Genomic DNA, 9,493 nt, shown 5'->3' on the forward strand with positions numbered 1-9,493 from the left:
GACACACTGGGGCAATACTGGAGACCATGGGGCAGAATGCTGGACACACTGGGGCAATACTGGAGACCATGGGGCAGATTGCTGGACACACTGGGGCAATACTGGAGACCATGGGGCAGAATGCTGGACACACTGGGGCAATACAGGAGACTATGGGGCAGATTGCTGGACACACTGGGGCAATACTAGTCCATGGGGCAGAATGCTGGACACACTGGGGCAATACTGGAGACCATGGGGCAGAATGCTGGACACACTGGGGCAATAAAGGAGACTATGGGGCAGATTGCTGGACACACTGAATACTGGAGACCATGGGGCAGATTTCAGGACACATTGAGGCAATGCTGGAGACCCTGGGGCAGACTTCTGGACATACTGAGGCAATACTGGAGACCATGGGGCAGATTGCTGGACACACCGGGGCAATACTGGAGACCATGGGGCAGATTGCTGGACACACTGGGGCAATACTGGAGACCATGGGGCAGATTGCTGGACACACTGGGGCAATACTGGAGACCATGGGGCAGAATGCTGGACACACTGGGGCAATACTGGAGACCATGGGGCAGAATGCTGGACACACTGGGGCAATACTGGAGACCATGGGGCAGAATGCTGGACACACTGGGGCAATACAGGAGACCATGGGGCAGATTGCTGAACACACTGGGGCAATACTGGAGACCCTGGGGCAGATTTCTGGACACATTGAGGCAATGCTGGAGACCCTGGGGCAGACTTCTGGACACACTGGGGCAATGCTGGACACTGGGGCAGATTGCTGGACACACTGGGGGTAATATGCTGGACACACTGGGGCAATGCTGAACACTGGGAGTAATATGCTGGACACACTGGGGGTAATATGCTGGACACACTGGGGCAGACTGCTGGACACACTGGGGCACTGCTGGACACTGGGGCAGACTGCTGGACACACTGGGGGCAGTGCTGGACATACTGGGGCAGATTGCTGGACACACTGGGGGTAATATGCTGGACACACTGGGGCAGATTGCTGGACAACATGGGGGTAATATGCTGGACACACTGGGGCAGATTGCTGGACACACTGGGGGCAGGACTTGAGGCATGGGCAGAATGTAGATACGGGGCATGATTGGAGACACGGGGCAGGATTGGATCATGGGGCAGGACGGATATGATGGAGGCTGGTGGGGCAGGATGGGGAGATCATATGGGGTAGAATGGATACTCATGAGGGCAGGATGCGAGAACATATGGCTGGAGCCAGGAATGAGATAAACGGGGCCAGGGTGGGGAATAGTGTTACCATAGGGGCTAATTAAGGGATATTATTACTGCAGTGATGTATTTATTTTATTTTTTGAGTATACTGTTTTAAATGGGGGAGCGGTCCTGTTAGTGTGCAGAGTGACACTATATCACCTTTTTTTCTTCATGTGATGTAATGTAGAAGTTGTGAAAAATTAAGTAATGTGTTCTGCAAGCGGAGCTCGAGATAACTGTGTTATTTCCTGCAGAAACGAGTGCTGACTGGAAGGAATGATGGCGGTCTGTGCTGGATGAAAGATGAAGGACTTCACCTAGAGACGTCACTGGTGAGTCAGTGTTACCTATACACTGACACTATACACTGTATACTATATAGAGCTCCTGTGTATAATGTCACCAGTGATCTCTGTATTACCTCTACACAGACACTGCATACTAAGTACAGATCTCCTGTGAATACTGGAACTTATGGTGATAGTATTGTGTTTTTTTTTTTTTTATTACTGATCAGTATTGTAGTATTCAGTCACTATGTGGTGGTAATATGTGGTCTGGAAATGGTGTTGTGGTATTGGTCCCTTGTATGTAGTATTATTCGGTCACTATGTGGCCTGGTCATGGTGTGGTGGTATTAAGTCACAGGTTTGGCATGTGGGGGTGACACCATTAGGCCCAGTTTAAGTTCTACAAAACAGGAAAACCATTTTTGGTAACCTTTGTGTGTATTGAGCCGGGGGAGGAAGGGGGGGGCGCCAAACTTGGGAACAGCCCCGGGCGGCAAAAGCTCTAGCTACGCCTCTGGTGTGACGGCAGCCTTATTAAGCCACATGAAATATGTTGTTATCATGTTAAATGGGAATCAACATATCCCTCAGTAAGAAAAGAGGTCCCACATGTCTACATTAGAACATATCATGCACATCAAAAACCAAGGAGAAACTCTAAATTATCTCCTGTAAAAAAAAACGGAGCCAATGAAGCAAACTAAAGATTATAAGAAAGCCACAGAAAAAATAACCAAAGAAACAAGTGCAACAATCAGAGTGATAACTACCTGTAATTGTGCACGGCCATATACGAGGTGTCCCAGAGATGTGGTGATCTCAGTGTGAAAGGACCTTTTATAACACGGTGAGATCACGTCCTGTGTATCACGTGTGCGCTGAGCCCGAATACTGCCGGAGAAGACCGAAAGAAGAAATAAGAAGTGTGCAAGCGCTAAATGATCTTGGTTTCACGAACCTTGCTGAAAAGAGCCGAAAAAGCAAGCCAATAACGCGCATGCGCACTGCACTTATTAAGTATGTAATGGTAAAAACGAAATATCGCTGCTAAAAGGAAGGAGAAGAAAAGAGCTTACATATAATATGTGGTAAGAAAGATACAAGGAGGAAAATATGTGTGAAAAAGAAAGAAAAGAAAAAAACAGGAAAGGGGAAAAAAGGAGAAAAAAATGGAAGAGGACAGGTGGAAAAAGTAGAAGGAAAATGAGAATAGTATGCATCACGAAAAAAGGAGATATAATAATGACCAATTACCAGGTTCATTATGTAACCTGAAAAGGCAAAAAAAGAGAAAAAAAGGGAAAAAAATATGCATGTATAAAATCACTTTTACATAACACAGACAGGTCATTTCAGAAAAAAATCTAAGCATTCTATAGGTGATTTCATACTCTCTATTAAGACCTCATGGTTCCAATGTTTGTAACGTGAAAATCCAAAAGGATTCTCTTCGTTTTAATTTCTTAATCCTGTCCTCTCCTCTCCTAGGTAATGCAACACTTTCTATGACCTGATGTGTTTTAGTTGGGATGCATTATGGCCTGCAGAAACAAAATGTGCAGGAATAGGTAACATAAGTCTTTTACACCTTATAGTCGATTTATGTTGTGATATGCGGTCCCGGATACCCCAGATCGGGTAAAATATTTCAGGTACAGGGATTCCACACATGAAAATCATCTTTTATGGTGTATCTGATTAAGTGTCCGTGCAGTCTCGGATATGTTGGGGAGACTACTCAGCACATCCGGGACCGCATATCACAACATAAATCGACTATAAGGTGTAAAAGACTTATGTTACCTATTCCTGCACATTATGTTTCTGCAGGCCATAATGTATCCCAACTAAAATATCAGGTCATTGAAAGTGTTGCATTACCTAGAAGAGGAGGGGACAGGATTAAGAAATTAAATCTAATTGGCTCCTCCGTGCTAGCATCTGGAAAGCAAACCTTTTTATACCTGTGTTTTTGCTGCAGATTTGACTGACTCAATTAAAGTCAATGGGTGAAAAATGCTAAAAATCCGCACAAAGAATTGGCATGCTGCAGAAAAAAAAACGCACTGCAAATACTCACGGAAAATTACTAATCGTGTGCACAATACTTCAGGATTCTCATTGAATTTGCTGACATAAGGATTCCGTGGCATTTTTGGCCCATTCAGAGCGTAAAAAACGCCACGAAAATGCACCAAAAATGCACCGCGTACACATAGCCTTAGGCTACAGTCACGCACTCAATATTTGGTCAGTATTTTACATCAGTATTTGTAGCTAAAACCAGGAGAGGAACAATCAGAAGAAAAGTGTAATAGAAACACGTCACCACTTCTGCATTTTTTACCTTCCCCTGGTTTTGGCTTGCAAATACTGAAGTTTATTTACAAACATCATATGCGCAGAGTAATTCAGGTAAAATCATTCATTTTTTACAATCCAGGCACTTTCCTTGATTTTCGTGCAGCAAAATCACTAATGATGTCACTAAAGCCCAATTCATGCAGTATATCTGACTCGATGCTCATGATAGCCAAAGTTACAGGTTGTTCCTGCTTCATGGATGTCTTTAATCGGTTTTCAACTAATTTGAGTTTTGAGAAGAAACGCTCACCACTGCAGTTGTTACCATCAAAATTAGATATATCCTTAGTGCTATCTCAATATTTGCTGTATATATCAGAGGCTGTTGCTGTGCTGGCTGTATATAGAATAGAGGCTGTGGGGCTGTATAAAGTGTATATGTTACTGTAAAAGTCAGAAGGACGGTAAAACCTAGGATTTACCGGTCAATCTGGACATTCACCGAGGCCGTCGGTAAAAGCTCAAAATGAAAAGTAAAATGGGACTTTTACCAACGCTGTTGAGAAATGTTAACCTTTACTAAGACTTCACCGGTAAAAGTCAGAAATATCTGGTGTGAAGATTGAACATCTGACTTTAACCAACAAATGTGCACATTTACCATGGATTCTTGGTAAATGTAGCTGAGAAGAGTGTAATAAAAAGTGTAAGCCACCGCGGGCGAGGAAATGGAGGACACAGTGTTCAAAGTTTTTATAAATGTAATAAGAGTAAATGGGGAAAATATGGTAATAACAATGAACAAAATCTGCTACCCTGTAAGGTATCTGCTACCCTGTAACGTACGCACGTTCTATACATACAGATGTCAATCCTGACTATCCTATGATTATTGTTCCGATCATACAAAAAGTGCCCACTTCACGCTAACATACAACCACTAATCCCACACTACAATATGCAAAAGAGAACGTCCTATGAATCTTAGGGTATCAGTGCTCCGCAGCACCCTCTCACAAAAAGTTACAAGAAGTACACACGCTGGCGTTGTAGTCATCTGCTGGTCAGAGTCAGAATTCTGTGACTCAAAGTTACTTTTACCAACACATGCTGGTAAATGTAAAGATTTACCAATTCGCCCAGGTAAAAGTCCAAAATCGTTCGTTTATATGGAATACATCTGACTTTTACCAACGCTGTTGAGAAATGTTAACATTTACCAAGACTTCACCGGTAAAAGTCCAATTTTACTTTTCATTTTGAGCTTTTACCGACGGCCTCGGTGAATGTCCAGATTGACCGGTAAATCCTAGGTTTTACCATCCTTCTGACTTTTACAGTAACAGCACTATACTGTAAACAGGTCCACACTATATACATACAGTATACACAGACACACTGTAATGCAGGATATAGTGTGGACTTGGATATACAGTATGGTACTGTGTAGGACTGGAGCGGCAAGAAAGATACACAGACACACATAGACACACACACAGACACACACAGAGATCATAGTCACCCACCGCGACACTGTGAAGACTGAACCACTTCACCTCTGGATCGTCAGTGACTGAAGATCCAGAGTAAAATCCTGCGGCTCTCCGTGGTAGAGAATCCTCTTTTAGTGCCGATATCGTGGCTCCGCCTCCTTCCTCGAGGGTAGTTAAACAAACTCATCTGATCTAATCCGAGGGAGCGATCATATAGCTGAATAGGTAGCGCCTAGAAGCTTCTGTTGGGATCGGAGAAGGCTGCTGCATGCCATAAGCTAAGCATTAGGTACAGGGAGGGTACTAAGGAAGTCTGGCTAGCCAGGTCAGTGGATGCTGATGCAGGTCAGGTACCATGACTCTGCCGCTCTGCGCCAACCACTGAGATGTAGGACCGTAGCTAGGTCCCTACACTTTCAATAGTTTCTTATCATTAGAAACGGTTCACAGCAAAGAGATGTGTATTTTACATGTTTTGAGATATTTATCCCTATATTGGTGGGATGCCCCGCTTGGTGGGTGACCCAGGGCCCAGGCCCCTTGGGCCCCTCTAAATCCGGGCCTGAGTATGTGTGTGTACCCGGCACCTTTATCGACCCTGCCAGGTACACATGAATTGGACAACTTATGAGCCAAGTATTTTCAATTTTGACTATTTTCTAATGTAGTAATGGAATTCAAATTTCATATATTTCATGTTTGCATGTTAAAGGGCTACAGAGTGCAACTTTATTTTGCTATAAGTGTGAAATCAGCCTATTATGGACTGTGATGTGTAAGCCGGCCATTTGTTTGCTGACCGCAATTCAACAGCCTCATTGGTATGCATAAGGATTTCGAGTTTGGGTCAGAAGACATGGGGCCAGTCCAAATATTGCAGCCCATACTGAGACCATGAAAGTCAAATGTGTGAAACCGACATTAGGAGTTTATCATCTTTCCATAGAGATGTCTATGAAAAAAAAAATTACTACATTAGAGCCTACTTTAAAAAAAAAATCTAAACAAGAATATTGCAAAAACACAGCATACAGCATATTCCCTACAATACTGTTATGAATGCTCTATAAGGGGCAGTCCTTTTTCCTCAATAAGCCCCATAAGGGCCTAATAATTCCATCATGATGTCACACTGTAGAACTGGGCATGCAACAATCACATTGCATTGTTAGGTCACTATGCTGCCATCTCCAACATTCTAAACTGAGGTCTAGTTACAGTTATTCTCGTTAGCATCTGGGAAGACACAAAGTGGCAATGAAGTTCCAGTTGTTTGTACATGCCATCTCCATTTTGCTATGGCATTTGAAGGATTATGCCACTGGCTTTCCTGTCCCTAACAGTAAGTATGCAACCAAAGAAAATTAGACGTGATTTCAGATGCTGACAAATTGATAGAAACACCTTATTTCCAATCTTATATATCTCATTGCATACTATAAAAGTGTTGGAGCAACATCACTATAAGATAATTTAACTCAGCATCTATGTAAAATGCAAAAATTAAATAACCAGTGTATATATGATATAAAAGAATTTTTAAATCTTTATTTAATCTTTGTAGACTAAAACATATAAAACAAATGCCAAAGCCAAAACAGATGCCGCAATTTCAATAACAGTTTAAGGGAGACCTTAAATTCATCATTGACCCATATATAGAATCCTACTCAACATGAAAATACATTAGATGCTGAAAAATATTCTTTAAATTAGCTTAAAAAATATACAAATAAATAGTGCATAAAATATAATCCTGTAAAGTGCCTTTTTCTAAAGTTCTAAAGCCTGTAATGCATATCAGGTGCAAGTAAATATACATTAAAGCAATAAGGTGCTCCATAAATATAAGCTGCTGCTGAAAAAGCATGTAAACATAATTATGTATCCAATATATATAAAATGTGAAAAGGTGCTTCATGAATATACACTGCTGCTAAAAAGCATGCAAACATGATTGTGTATTTAATCTAATATAAGGTGCCAAATAAACATTCATACGCACATCAGAGTAGGCATAATAAAGACAAAGGAACTTGCATATGAATACAAGGTCTGATGCAGGTGCTTCCGACACCCCAACGCGTGTTCCGTGATAGTCACTTCCTCATCATTGTTTTGTGTATTTTGTATAATAGTGTATATATGATGTCCCCCATGGTCATCCATAAAGCATAATGCACCCCATAGTCATCCATAAAATATAATGCACCCCATAGCCATACATAAAATATAATGCACAGCTCATAGTCATACATAAAATATGATGCACGGCCCATAGTCATACATAAAATATAATGCACAGCCCATAGTCCTCCATAAAGTATAATGCACAACCCATAGTCATCCATAAAGCATAATGCACCCCCATAGCCATACATAACGCATAATGCACCTCATAGTCTTCCATAAAGTATAATGCACCTCATAGTCATCCATAAAGTATAATGCACCTCATAGTCATCCATAAAGTATAATGCACCTCATAGTCATCCATAAAGTATAATGCATCTCATAGTCATCCATAAAATATAATGCACAACTCATAGTCATCCATAAAACATGATGCACGGCCCATAGTCATACATAAAGTATAATGCACAACCCATAGTCATCCATAAAGCATAATGCACCCCCATAGCCATACATAAAGTACAGTATAATGCACATCCTATAGTAATCCATAAAGTATAATGTACTTAGTCAGCCATATAGTGTAATGCACCCCATATGCATCCATATAGTATACTGAACAGCCTATAGTCATCCATAAAGTACAGTATAATGCATTTTATGTTAGATACAATTTTTTGAGCAGAGTATACCAGGAGTGTCAAACTGCATTCCTCGAGGGCTGCAAACAGGTCATGTTTTCAGGATTTCCTTGCATTGCACAGGTGATAATTTAATCACCTGCAGAGAATGATTCCAGCACCTTGTGCAATGCTGAGGAAATCTTGAAAACACGCATGGTTTGAGGCCCTCGAGGAATGCAGTTTGACACCCCTGGAGTATACAATATTTATTCCTATCAGTATAGAAGAGTTTGTAGCCGCTTGGCTGCTAGTCATAAGAGAACATTTTAAGCCAAAACAAAACAGATAGTAACTGGTATGATAACATTTGATTAACTAGATTATATCCATTGGACATTCCTCTTAGCCTAAGAGGACAGGGGCTGCCTATTATCCTAGTAACATGTAATTTGGCAGCTTCAGTAACAATCTGTATGATATACAGTGGGGCAAAAAAGTATTTAGTCAGTCAGCAATAGTGCAAGTTCCACCACTTAAAAAGATGAGAGGCGTCTGTAATTTACATCATAGGTAGACCTCAACTATGGGAGACAAACTGAGAAAAAAAAATCCAGAAAATCACATTGTCTGTTTTTTTATCATTTTATTTGCATATTATGGTGGAAAATAAGTATTTGGTCAGAAAACAAAATTTCATTTCAATACTTTGTAATATATCCTTTGTTGGCAATGACAGAGGTCAAACGTTTTCTGTAAGTCTTCACAAGGTTGCCACACACTGTTGTTGGTATGTTGGCCCATTCCTCCATGCAGATCTCCTCTAGAGCAGTGATGCTTTTGGCTTTTCGCTTGGCAACACGGACTTTCAACTCCCTCCAAAGGTTTTCTAAAGGGTTGAGATCTGGAGACTTACTAGGCCACTCCAGGACCTTGAAATGCTTCTTACGAAGCCACTCCTTCATTGCCTTGGCGGTGTGCTTTGGATCATTGTCATGTTGAAAGACCCAGCCACGTTTCATCTTCAATGCCCTTGCTGATGGAAGGAGGTTTGCACTCAAAATCTCACGATACATGGCCCCATTCATTCTTTCATGTACCCGGATCAGTCGTCCTGGCCCCTTTGCGGAGAAACAGCCCCAAAGCATGATGTTTCCACCACCATGCTTTACAGTAGGTATGGTGTTTGATGGATGCAACTCAGTATTCTTTTTCCTCCAAACACGACAAGTTGTGTTTCTACCAAACAGTTCCAGTTTGGTTTCATCAGACCATAGGACATTCTCCCAAAACTCCTCTGGATCATCCAAATGCTCTCTAGCAAACTTCAGACGGGCCCGGACATGTACTGGCTTAAGCAGTGGGACATGTCTGGCACTGCAGGATCTGAGTCCAT

This window comes from Ranitomeya imitator, chromosome 4, assembly GCF_032444005.1.
Source record: "Ranitomeya imitator isolate aRanImi1 chromosome 4, aRanImi1.pri, whole genome shotgun sequence".
Lineage (NCBI taxonomy): Eukaryota > Metazoa > Chordata > Amphibia > Anura > Dendrobatidae > Ranitomeya > Ranitomeya imitator.